We start from the raw sequence: 14,091 nt of genomic DNA, 5'->3' as shown, positions 1-14,091 counted from the left end.
AAAGCTGTGCCAGAGGATTGCAACCTCACTGAATTGATGAGACGTGTTTTTTTTTTACAGAAAAACGCCTCTCATCCGCTGGTATATCACACATGCACGAGCGCAGGATTGGGCCAAGTTTTACGGCCCTATGTAGCGCTTGCCAATGGGAAATTAACCTTAATTGGATGTGAAGATATCTAGAATAATGCTGGCTAATGAATATGGGACATGATCATGGAAGCTACATCAGTAGAGTTTGCTGTGTAAAATCTGCAACCACAGCTTTGTTGACTTTATCCCACCTCTTCTTTTGTTTGTGTACCCACCCCATTTGTTTAATCTCCAGGCACTTTGAATTTGTCTTCTCTGCTGACTGTCAATAGGTGACAGTGAGTGAAGGAAATCTGATGTCACCCATTGACAGTAAGCAGAGGAAACCACCCACTTGACAAATTCAAAGCACCAAAAGCTGTATCTAATGGAGATTGGTGTTGGGGTATTGGCAGGTTTATAAAAAGAAGAAGTGTAATAGAGTCATTGTGGCCATGTCTGCATAACTATGCAGCTGATCTGCGGATCAGAGGACATGGCAAGCCCTCTTTTAAATAACAGATGGTTAATAGAAATGCTAATAGAAATATGAGGTATATTTTCACATACATTTTTACCTTGGAATCTGGATTAATGGGATCTGTTCAATGAATTGTGGATAGATAGATAGATAGATAGATAGATAGATAGATAGATAGATAGATAGATAGATAGATAGATAGATAGGAGAGATATTAAATAGATGATAGATAGATAGATAGATAGATAGATAGATAGATAGATAGATATGAGATAGATAGATAGATAGATAGATAGATAGATATGAGATAGATAGACAGATAGATAGGAGAGATATTAAATAGATGATAGATAGATAGATAGATAGATAGATAGATAGATAGATAGATAGATAGATAGATAGGAGAGATATTAAATAGATGATAGATAGATAGATAGATAGATAGATAGATAGATAGGAGAGATATTAAATAGATGATAGAGAGATAGATAGATAGATATGGGATAGATAGATAGATAGATAGATAGATAGATAGATAGATAGATAGATAGATAATGAGATAGACAGATAGATAGATAGATAGATAGATAGATAGATAGAAGAGATATTAAATAGATGATAGATAGATGAGATAGATAGATAGATAGATAGATCATTCATTGCTGATCGTCATTTTAAACATAAGCATTTGTTTTACAGTATATTACAAAGTGAAATATTTGCATAATGTCCTGCCTCACCCTGGAAGGCAATTACTATTACATCCATTTGACCTTCCACCCTTTGTGAATGTCATCCAAAGGACAAATACTAGACTGAACACATGATAAGCGAAGTGGAAAACTCTGTTTCTGTCCTATAAAGCCAATAATGGGTATTTGGCACAATCCCCATCCTCAGAGCAGAGCTGTATCATCAATTATTTTAGCTCTACCTCAACATTGCTTAAACCTGAAATACAATATATGTTACATTTATAATCGCATGAATACTCACCACCTGTATTCAGCTTGTTTTAAAGGCGTAGCCTGTTTTCAAATGATGACCTATGAGTGGTTGATGGATTCAGGTCCATCGCTCGAGACCCCATCCATCAGCGGATCATCCGACCCGCTGTGCAGTGCAGGGACGTTGTCATTAGTGAACAGGGGAGAAAGTTAGAGCATGGCTTCACTCGCATTAAAATCAGTGGGAGCGCCATGCTGCTATTTCACTTTCTGCTCCTGTTACTAACATCCTGCCAAGGGCAGGAAATAGAAAAGCAATGCAGTGCTCCCATTGATTTCAGTAGGAGTGAAGCCAATACTCTTACGTCTTCCCTTGTCCGTTAATGGCAATGTCCGTCTCGTTGCACTGGACAGTGAGCCAGGTAACCATCTAATGAATGGCTGTCTTGTGTGGCAGACCCACATTCATCAACTACTGATGGCCTATCCAGAGAATAGGTCATCAGTTAAAAAGAGCCCAGACTATCTCTTTAACAATTGCTTCAGCAGTGATGTGTTGACTCAAGAGAAGACCACCACAGCCGAACATTGGCTGTAGTGGTAAAATATTAAGACAAGACATATGATAAGGTGAGTGTTATTCCCTGTATTTACTTATACCATTGTAAGCCATTTGCAAATAATCAAGTGAATACCCTTTTAATGCATTTGCTCTAGTAAATTTACTCTGCTGGAAAAGAAAAACGTGATCTGTGGCTTGGATGTTCTGTGTTGGACTTTGTTCTCCCTTGCCAGATTTTTATTTTAATGAGTTTTCCAATTTAAATAAAAAATGTACACATGAGTTCAGCGGACTAGGCGCCAGTAGTGACATCACAGGTCACGTGACACACCACCAGAGTGAAAAAGAGGAGTATCTCGGAGAGGTATATATGCATTAAACTGGTTTATTTTAACTTACGAATATAGTCAGATAAACCCTTTAAGTAAATCATTTGAAGGACTCTCTGTCAGAAGCATCAGTAGTATGTTTGTCTTTGTAATATATCTTATTAGCAGCATATTGCTCACAGCAGCCTGTAGTTCTTCCATTCAGGGCCCTCTGTAATTGTTCACTTACCAGCCATGTCACCAAAAAAAACAGCTTAATGTAAAACATTAACTAGAAACTAAAGGACAAAGTGGGATAACAGTAGAGGCAAGACCTCTGATTGATTGATTATTCTCACTATTTACTTGATCACTGTTTTTTAAACATTCTCAATGTTCTCTTATATGACGTTTAGAATGTTCACCATGAGGATATTCTCATTTCTTTGCTTCACCTTCACATTCTCACCATTCTTTTTTTTTTACTCCTCTTGTCCATTCTTGTCCAATTTGTATCTCTCTTCTCTTCGTTTTCTCTTTGCCCATCTCTGGAGCTCTTCTTTCCTTAGTCTTTTTGCATTCTCTGTTTGCACACATACCCCAATTTCTTTAGGAGGCCTCATGCATACAGCCCAATATTTGCTTCCTCTCAGACATGTCATCAGTGATCCATTGCTTCTTTTAAATGTTTAATCCTGTTCAGTGTTTGCTCTATAACTAGATTATACAAGCATAGAGCCTTCCTACAAGACTTGTATCCTACTTGGTTTGACTTTATAAGCCTCCTGTACTGGCTGTTATTTTTACTGTTATCTAATAAAATTGATTGCAGATTAAACATTGCTATGTAAGGACAGAGTGGGACGAAGGTTTCGGCAGCAAACTGTGACCCAGCAAACAGGAAATACTGCAGCGTAAAACGCTGACTAAGCAATGTAAGTTCGGAGCACAAAGAATTAACTCTTGAATGTTATAGTTAGGAGTGTTTTGCATAATAAATCTTCACACGCAGCTAATTTTTCTACAATATGTAGCTTGCATCACGTTCTAACACCAGTTCTTTGTTGTGCTTTCATGGACACGAAAAAAAAAGAATTGCATTCTGTGGGTTGCCCTGTGTAGAGGAGGTATATACTTATACAGGTGCCTGGGTGACTGGAGTATGTATGACCATTTTTCTACTCTGAGCACCTTGAAGCCTGGAGAGTACTGTCACTCAATTAACATTCAAGACATACTGTGGATCTCCGGTTTGATTTTTTACTTAATGTGCATGAAAAAGAAGAATCCTTGACAACAGGCAATACAATGTAAAACCATTATAACAAGGGAAGGGTATGAAAGGAATTCTTCGTTTTTGGACGGACTAACTCTAAAATGCTAAGCATTGAGTTCCAAGTCTTTTAATAAGAGCTTTAATATAGACTACAGCTGTATGCAAACTAACCATAGACCAAAAGCCAAAGTCGAAATAGTTTTTCAAAAGCTGAGTTCTTTTACAGTCAAAGCGTCCTTGTGTTCCAATTTAGAAATGGAACTGGAAGATGTGACTAATATGAATCCAGTTCTTCCACCTCTACACTTCCAGTACGATTGTTGCCAAGTACCTTTCACTACCATATAACTTGTGTTTGCACTACGGATTGAAGGATACTTTAGAAATACTGTACCTCTAACTTATCCCAGTTGAACAGTGTTTATGAATAATTTGTATAAGCTGTAGTGCGAATGAAATTATAAATGAGTGTTAATGATTTTAGTCCCCTATATACCTAGCTCTATCTACACATCAGATGTCTGGATAGAAAGTCTTACTATGTGTCTTCAGGGCTGTAAGAGTGGTCCATCATCTCTACTCACTTTTTCATATTTTAATTCCTATTTAGGAGAAAAAAAATGCTTAAAGTCTGTTGATAAATAGTAGGAGGCAAAGGGAAATAAGACTCAACATCAGCAGATATAGGGGATGGGGCTTTAAAAGAATTGCCAAGACAGTTCCGTCCCAAAGCAGACATCAATGTCTACCTTCTGTCTACAATTTTCCGGTAGAAAAGAGTGTCATGCAAGTCTTAACGTGTAACCTAGCATCTATTTACTTCTAAGAATTTGCATAATAACTAGCTAACGTGAACCCTACAATCACTAAACCAAGTCTCCATTATTCCTACAGCTATGATAATTCACACGCAGAATATTCAGTATTTAAAAAATACATACAAAAGCAACTATACTTTCACCATGTAAGATGGCATCAAATCATGTGGCATGGCACTAGACAGAAAATAAACAAAGATAAAAGGTAGAATAACTCTTAGCATACAGTAGTACTGCACATTGAAATGTCTGAGGGCAGAATCATTGTCGGTATCGTTTTAAAACATTTTTTTTTTCACCATCTTTGAAACTTATTGCAATTGTTTTCTATAGTAAATCAAACTGATTACTAGTTTTTAATGCTTTTTTCCTAGCCTGTAAAAAAATGACATAAATGTTATGAAATTTTCATGTTTTTGGTGGCTTTAAATATATATCTGTATCCCCCTGCATGCAGTTTTTGTGGTAGGTTAATGTAACATTATTACACAAACTGTGAATTTGACTAGAAAGTGAACACATGACCCCAGGTAAATCTGAGCTGGTCAAAACTGAGATCACATGACCATCTGAGAAAAATGAGGCCAAGAGATTCAGATGGGAATAACTAACCAAGGTAACACTACTAGGAAACATACTGGAGGGAGTAGCTGTTTATTGAATGAAAAAAATCACAGGTGTCGCCCTTTAAGTTGCGTATAATGTCTCCACAATTGTTGATATAAAAGAGCAATTATAAAAGGCCTTGTTTGATGCCTGCTTATGTATTCTCTATGGATTAACCCTTTCCAATCCAATTTTGGATTCAGGGTTTCCTAGGGGGCTCTCTCTTTCTGACATTATACAATGGCGCCATCTGCTGGCTAGAGCCAGTACTGTGGTATGGGACATGCTGGAGAGGCCCGCCGACAACAGAGCGGCCAGTAATATACAGTGAGAACACCCTGCCGGTTGTCTTCTAACATCGAAGCTGTACAGCTTTCAATCAGAATGTCTTCAGACAACAGACAGTGGATTGGAAAGGGTTAACTGAGGAAGGAGAGATCTTTGGATGTACATGCAATCCTTTATGAAGCATTTTAACCTCTGGGTGAATATGCGGTTAGTCGGTTTCCCCAAAATGCACCATTTCCTTTTCAGCAGGACTCAGCCCTAGGCCACGCAGCTAAAATATACAAGCAATGGTTTACTGCAAAGGGCATTTAATTGTTGACCTGGCCAGGAAACAGCTCTGAACTGGTAGAAAATGTTTGGTGCCATTTGAAAAATCTATTGTATGAATGAGGCATCCGTAAATACAAGTCAATTAATTGTGGCTGTAATTGCTCCCTGGCAGCACGTAATAATGAAGGAAGAACTACAAACACTTGTCGGTTCAATTAAACAGCACTGATGCTGATTTATAGAAACTTTTTTTTTTTTTTTTTAATAAAAGTACAATTTTTGCGGTAACTTACATGCTTTTTTTTATAAACCAAAGTCAGAAGTGGAATCAGCAAAAAGCAGGAATATAAGAACTTTATTTGTATTGCCATATTTTTTTTTGAATGCACCTCTGGCCTTCACTCAAAAAATTGCAACAAGTCTCCTCTCATTATGTACACATGCACAAATAGTCCGCGGGACACATGCAGCCGCCGCTTCGCAAGTGGCGGAATGGCAAGAATGGTAAGTATGATGATTAGATCCCTGGATACAGCTCCTATGAGCCCCAAACTTTCCCTTTATAAAAAATGCTAAAATGATACTGTATCTATTTTTCAATCCCCGGCCGACAGAAGACATCTGCCGGGGCCAGAGAGAAATGTCGGACGGCTCTTTTAGGTGAGTTTAAAAAAAAATGTTAACTTTTATTTACAGCTAGAGAAGATTTTCAGTGAAGGGCTTATATTTCAAGCCCTTTCAAAAAAAATGTTTAACTTTTCTTTACAGCTAGAGAGGATTTTCAGGGAAGGGTTTATATTTAAAGCCCTTCCCTGAAAATCATTGCTGCGGTGCTTGCCTGCAACCCATTGCTTTCAATGGGGTTGTGACAGCTATGACAGAGGATTCTTTCATCCCCAGCTGTGTCAGGGAAGCGCAATGTACTACCTATGTTTTCAATGGGGCTGCTGTCGCCGGCCCCATTGGACACAATGGGCGATAGTGCTGCTTTTTCTTAGCTCTGCAAGTGTGCAGTGAAGGCATCGCAAATGAGAATGAAACCATTGAAAATCATTGGTTTCATTTTCATTCGTTTTCAGTCACTCTTGTAACGCAAAATAGCCTATCACCAGTGTGAAGCCAGCCTAAGACTGATCAATAAGGGGTTGTCTCATCAAAAAAACTCCTCTAAAAATGCTCCTACTCTTGGAACGACCTGAAATCAGCAGTTATCACTGAGAGAACATGAGGTCAGCCATACACTTTCCTCAATAAGGGAATTTTCAGTAGTAAATCTTCTCATTAGAATTCAGCAAGAACAGAAGCTGAGCAGCGTACAATAAATGGACAAGCTCAGGTTCCAGGATCAGGTTTATATCCCATGGGCAAGTTTCCTTAGAATCAGCTAAGCCTAAAGGGTTAGTACAAAATCTGTGTTCGGCCTTAGGTCAGATGATGCCCTATGCAAACTTTCTTTTTGGCGACCCCCTTTGTGATAAAATTAAAAACTGGGTAAACCAAGTAACCCGACCCGAGCATTTTTGTATTTCGCCGATGCTCGCTAAGGTTTTCATGTGTGAAAATCTGGGCAATTCAAGAAAGTGATGGGAACAACACAGCAACGGATAGGGCAGGCGAGGGGCTACATGTTGGGCTGCATCTCAAGTTCACAGGTCCCACTATTAAGCCACAATAGCGGCAAGAGTGGGCTTCCCCCCCCCAACAACTTTTACTTCTGAAAAGCCCTCATTAGCAATGGATACCTTAGCTAAGCACCACACTACCTCCAACAAAGCACAATCACTGCCTGCATGACACTCCGCTGCCACTTCTCCTGGATTACATGCTGCCCAACCCCCCTCCCCCCTGCACGACGCAGTGTCCACAGCGCACACCAAACTGTCCCTGCGCAGCCTTCAGCTGCCCTCATGCCACACCACCCTCATGTCTATTTATAAGTACGTCTGCCATGACGAGGAACCGCAGGCACACACTGCAGAGGGTTGGCACGGCTAGGCAGCGACCCTCTTTAAAAGGGGCGGGGCGATAGCCCACAATGCTGTACAGAAGCAATGAGAAATATAATCCTGTGCCACCGCCATCAGGAGCTGCACACGTGGGCATAGCAATGGGGAACCTATGTGCCACACACTATTCATTCTGTCAAGGTGTCTGCATGCCCCAGTCAGACCGCGGTTTTTAATTCATAGACACAGGCAGGTACAACTCCCTATTGTGAAGTCCCTGTGGACCGACAGCATGGGTGGCTCCCTGGAACCCACCGGCGGTACATAAAAATATCCCATTGCATTGCCCAACACAGCTGAGGTAGTAATGTCGTGCTTAATGCAGGTGGGCTTCGGCCCACACTGCATGCCCCAGTCTGACTGGGGTTCTTTAGATGTGGAAACAGATGCATTTATAATTCTCTGTGGACCCACAGCATGGGTGGGTGCCAGGAAGCCACCGGCGGTACATAAATATATCCCATTGCATTGCCCAACACAGCGGATGTAACGTCAGCTGTAATGCAGGTGGGCTAAAAATTCATTTGATTACACTGTAGGCGAGGGCCCACAAAAATTGCTGTATCAACAGTACTAATGTACATCCAAAAAATTGGCCATGGCCAACCAAGAGGGCAGGTGAAACCCATTAATCGCTTTGGTTAATGTGGCTTAAGCGGTAACTAGGCCTGGAGGCAGCCCAGTTTAACGAAAAATTGGTTCAAGTTAAAGTTTCAACGCTTTTAAGAGCATTGAAACGTATAAAAATTGTTTAGAAAAATTATATGAGTGAGCCTTGTGGCCCTAAGAAAAATTGCCCGTTCGGCGTGATTACGTGAGGTTTCAGGAGGAGGAGCAGGAGGAGGAGGAGGAGGAATATTATACACAGATTGATGAAGCAGAAATGTCCCCGTTTTGGATGGTGAGAGAGAACGATGCTTCCATCCGCGGGTGCAGCCTACGTATTGCTTACGTATCGCTGCTGTCCGCTGGTGGAGAAGAGAAGTCTGGGGAAATCCAGGCTTTGTTCATCTTGATGAGTGTAAGCCTGTCGGCACTGTCGGTTGACAGGTGGGTACGCTTATCCGTGATGATTCCCCCAGCCACACTAAACACACTCCCTGACAAGACGCTAGCCGCAGGACAAGCAAGCACCTCCAGGGCATACAGCGCGAGTTCAGGCCACGTGTCCAGCTTCGACACCCAGTAGTTGTAGGTGGCAGAGGCGTCACTGAGGACGGTCGTGCGATCGGCTACGTACTCCCTCACCATCCTTTTACAGTGCTCCCGCCGACTCAGCCTTGACTGGGGAGCGGTGACACAGTCTTGCTGGGGAGCCATAAAGCTGGCAAAGGCCTTGGAGAATGTTCCCCTGCCTGCGCTGTACATGCTGCCTGATCTCTGCGCCTCCCCTGCTACCTGGCCCTCGGAACTGCGCCTTCTGCCACTAGCGCTGTCGGATGGGAAGTTTACCATCAGTTTGTCCACCAGCGCCCTGTGGTATAACCTCATTCTCGAACCCCTTTCCTCTTCGGGAATGAGAGTGCAAAGGCTCTCCTTATACCGTGGATCGAGCAGTGTGTACACCCAGTAATCAGTAGTGGCCAGAATGCGTGTAACGCGAGGGTCACGAGAAAGGCATCCTAACATGAAGTCAGCCATGTGTGCCAGGGTACCTGTACGCAACACATGGCTGTCTTCACTAGGAAGATCACTTTCAGGATCCTCCTCCTCCTTCTCTTCCTCCTCCTCAGGCCATACACGCTCAAAGGATGACAGGCAAGCAGCATGGGTACCGTCAGCAGTGGGCCAAGCTGTCTCTTCCCCCTCCTCCTCATCCTCCTCATGCTCCTCCTCCTCCTCCTGAACGCGCTGAGATATAGACAGGAGGGTGCTCTGACTATCCAGCGACATACTGTCTTCCCCCGGCTCTGTTTCCGAGCGCAAAGCGTCTGCCTTTATGCTTTGCAGGGAACTTCTCAAGATGCATAGCAGAGGAATGGTGACGCTAATGATTGCAGCATCGCCGCTCACCACCTGGGTAGACTCCTCAAATTTTCCAAGGACCTGGCAGATGGCTGGCAACCAGGCCCACTCTTCTGTAAATAATTGAGGAGGCTGACTCCCACTGCGCCGCGCAAGTTGGAGTTGGTATTTCACTATAGCTCTACGCTGCTCATAGAGTCTGGCCAACATGTGGAGCGTAGAGTTCCACTGTGTGGGCACGTCGCACAGCAGTCGGTGCACTGGCAGATTAAACCGATGTTGCAGGGTCCGCAGGGTGGCAGCGTGCGTGTGTGATTTGCGGAAATGTGCGCAGATCCGGCGCACCTTTCCGAGCAGGTATGACAAGCGTGGGTAGCTTTTCAGAAAGCGCTGAACCACCAAATTAAACACATGGGCCAGGCATGGCACGTGCGTGAGGCTGCCGAGCTGCAGAGCCGCCACCAGCTTACGGCCGTTGTCACACACGACCATGCCCGGTTGGAGGCTCAGCGGCGCAAGCCAGCGGTCGGTCTGCTCTGTCAGACCCTGCAGCAGTTCGTGGGCCGTGTGCCTCTTCTCTCCTAAGCTGAGTAGTTTCAGCACGGCCTGCTGACGCTTGCCCACCGCTGTGCTGCCACGCCGCGTGACACCGACTGCTGGCGACGTGCTGCTGCTGACACATCTTGATTGCGAGACAGAGGTTGCGTAGGAGGAGGAGGAGGGTGGTTTAGTGGAGGAAGTATACACCCCCGCAGGTACCACCACCGAGCTGGGGCCCGCAATTCTGGGGGTGGGTAGGACGTGAGCGGTCCCAGGCTCTGACTCTGTCCCAGCCTCCACTAAATTCACCCAATGTGCCGTCAGGGAGATATAGTGGCCCTGCCCGCCTGTGCTTGTCCACGTGTCTGTTGTTAAGTGGACCTTGGCAGTAACCGCGTTGGTGAGGGCGCGTACAATGTTGCGGGAGACGTGGTCGTGCAGGCCTGGGATGGCACATCGGGAAAAGTAGTGGCGACTGGGAACCGAGTAGCGCGGGGCCGCCGCCGCCATCATGCTTTTGAAAGCCTCCGTTTCCACAAGCTTATACGGCAGCATCACTAGGCTGATCAATTTTGCAATGTGCACGTTTAACGCTTGAGCGTGCGGGTGCGTGGCGTCGTACTTGCGCTTGCGCTCAAACTGTGGCGCTAGCGACGTCTGGACGCTACGCTGAGAGACATTGCTGGATGGGGCCGAGGACAGCGGAGGTGAGGGTGTGGGTGCTGGCCAGAAGACGGTAGTGCCTGTGTCCTCAGAGGGGGGTTGGATCTTAGTGGCAGGTTGGGGCACAGGGGGAGAGGCAGTGGTGCAAACCGGAGGCGGTGAATGGGCATCGTCCCACCTTGTGGGGTGCTTGGCCATCATATGCCTGCGCATGCTGTTGGTGGTGCCTCCCCAGCTGATCTTGGCGCGACAAAGGTTGCACACCACTGTTCGTCGGTCATCAGGCGTCTCTGTGAAAAACTGCCACACCGTAGAGCACCTTGACCTGTGCAGGGTGGCATGGCGCGAGGGGGCGCTTTGGGAAACAGTTGGTGGATTATTCAGTCTGGCCCTGCCTCTACCCCTGGCCACCGCACTGGCTCGGCCTGTGCCCACACCCTGACTTGGGCCTCCGCGTCCTCGCCCGCGTCCACGTCCTATAGGCCTACCCCTACCCCTCAGCATGGTGTATTACCAGTGATTTGATTTCCCAGGCAGGAAATAAATTGGTGCAAGCCTGCTGTTAAACGTAGCTGGCTGCGTATGATTTGTTTACTATCTCCACCCACCACACACGTACACAGAACGCTGAGGACTGACAGAGGCAGGGCACATAGAATTTTTCCCTTTTTTTAAAAAGAAAAGGCCCACTGACTATATTCAATCAGATAAGAAATCTGTTGCACAGAAATGCAGTTATATGAAGTGCAGCACAGCGGTTACTTTTCACAGGCAGCAAATAAATTGGCGCAAGCCTGCAGGACAAATAGAATGTTTCCCTTTTTGGGAAACGGAGGGCCCACTGACTATATTCAATCAGATAAGATATGTGTTGCACAGAAATGCAGTTATATGAAGTGCAGCAGAGCAGTTACTTTTCCCAGGCAGCAAATAAATTGGCGCAAGCCTGCAGGACAAATAGAATGTTTCCCTTTTTGGGAAACGGAGGGCCCACTGACTATATTCAATCAGATAAGATATGTGTTGCACAGAAATGCAGTTATATGAAGTGCAGCACAGCGGTTACTTTTCACAGGCAGCAAATAAATTGGCGCAAGCCTGCAGGACAAATAGAATGTTTCCCTTTTTTGGAAACGGAGGGCCCACTGACTATATTCAATCAATAATATATGTCTTCTGGCCCTGCCTACACAATTCTCTCCCTGTAGTATTACTGCAAGGCGCAATGCTCTGCAGACAGCCGATTTTGAAAAGAAAAAAATATGCAACACTGCTAACAGCAGCCTGCACAGTACTGCACACGGATAGATGTGGCCCTAAGAAGGACCGTTGGGGTTCTTGAAGCCTACACTCACTCCTAACACTCTCCCTACCTAAGCACCACTTCTCTCCCTGTAGTATTACTGCAAGGCGCAATGCTCTGCAGACTGCCGATTTTGAAAAAAAAAAATTTGTGCAACACTGCTAACAGCATCCTCCACAGTACTGCACACGGATAGATGTGGCCCTGAGAAGGACCGTTGGGGTTCTTGAAGCCTACACTAACTCCTAACGCTCTCCCTACAGCAGCTCCAGTACGATAGCACTTTCCCTCAGCTAACTCACAAGGCATCTGAGCCGAGCCGCGGGAGGGACCGATTTTTATACTCGGGTGACATCAGATCTCCCCAGCCACTCACAGCAGGGGGGTGGTATAGGGCTTGAACGTCACAGGGGGAAGTTGTAATGCCTTCCCTGTCTTTCAATTGGCCAGAAAAGCGCGCTAACGTCTCAGAGAGGAAACTGAAAGTAACCGGAACACCGCGTGGTACTCGTTACGAGTAACGAGCATCCCGAACACCCTAATATTCGCACGAATATCAAGCTCGGACGAGTACGTTCGCTCATCTCTAGTTATAAAACTTTGGGTTATTCAGTTTGAAAGAACAACGGCAGTATAAGTATGCCTGTATGAAGGCACCCTTAAGGCCCTTTTACACAAGATGATTATCATTCTCCCGCGGGGTTTTGAACGATAATCGTCCCATGTAAAAGCATGCTGAAAGTGAATGGCTGGATGAGCATTGTCACTGGTCATTTTGCCATGGATATGCAATCAGACTTAGCCCTGTCAATGGGTAAAATCCACATGAAGACTTGTGCTGTGTTTCCACAAGGGTTATGATCAAAAAGAGAGATGTCACTTCTTCACGCACATTTGTATATGGATTTTGCCCATTGACAGGGCTAAATCCACATGTGGATAAAGGGCAGGAATGTGCAGCATGGAAAATTACAGTACAAAACAAATGGATCAATGAATAATTGAGAAATAATTAGGCACAAAGGGCAGATGAGGTGCTCCTGCTACTGAAGGTTTGAGCCTATGATCACAGCCTCCAGTCTGTCCTCCGCTGTTCTCTGAATGAAAATGCCGGTTCTGGTAGGTCAGTGACGGGGTAGGCTGGATAATATTATAGGGAAGGGCAAGAGCAGTTTCCGACGTCTATCGGAGGTTGAGGCTAATGGGGGAAGGGCAGGCGAAACAAGGTGCAGGCCCTAGAAACAGCATATAGCATCTGCATACAATGTACAAGTTTCAGGTTTCTCCAGATAGAGGTCCATGTTACTGGCTTCACAAAATACAATCTTTCAGGCTGAAGGTTCAGGTTTCAGCATATAGGCAGCAAATAGTGTATGTGAATTAAGTGCGGAGAACAGGCTGAGAGTCCACTGGCGGAAACAATCAGGATGGATGGCGTTTGTTGAAGTAAGCATAGGTAAGTAATAGTACAGGTTTGGCACATAGACAAGAAGCAACAGTTGTAGTTTAGGCAGCACAAAATCAATAAACTGAGTTAAAGCAGAAAGCACAATAACCTGGCAAAGGAGGAAATGCCAGGGCCTGGCTTAAATTGGAAGTCCAAGAGCAAGGCTAATTAGGCAAATAAGGCAAGGAATCTCAAGAGGCAAGAAACTAGATAATAGGTTCAGTTAAGAACCAGTCCAGCATCAGATGTAGCTCAGTGAGAAGAGCTACTGCCTGCAACACAGAAGTTTTTGGGTTTGACACTCAGGTTTCAGATATGGCATCCAGGCAAACAACACAATCTTATGCGCACAGCAAATAAATCCTCAATGACTGGCCCTGGCAGTATTCAGGTGATTCACATTCTACACCCACCAACTAATTGAAGTGTGAAGTTAACTCCTTGCAGTACTGTTATAGTTAGTCATCTAGTCAGTACCTGTGTAAGTTCAGATATGAAGTACAAGGGGTGTGGGGGATACTGTGCAAAGAAGGGACAGG

The sequence above is a fragment of the Eleutherodactylus coqui genome, chromosome 1 (genome assembly GCF_035609145.1).
Source record: "Eleutherodactylus coqui strain aEleCoq1 chromosome 1, aEleCoq1.hap1, whole genome shotgun sequence".
NCBI classification, from domain to species: domain Eukaryota; kingdom Metazoa; phylum Chordata; class Amphibia; order Anura; family Eleutherodactylidae; genus Eleutherodactylus; species Eleutherodactylus coqui.
The sequence above is the reverse complement of the archived record's forward strand: the minus strand, read 5'-3'. Positions refer to the sequence as shown.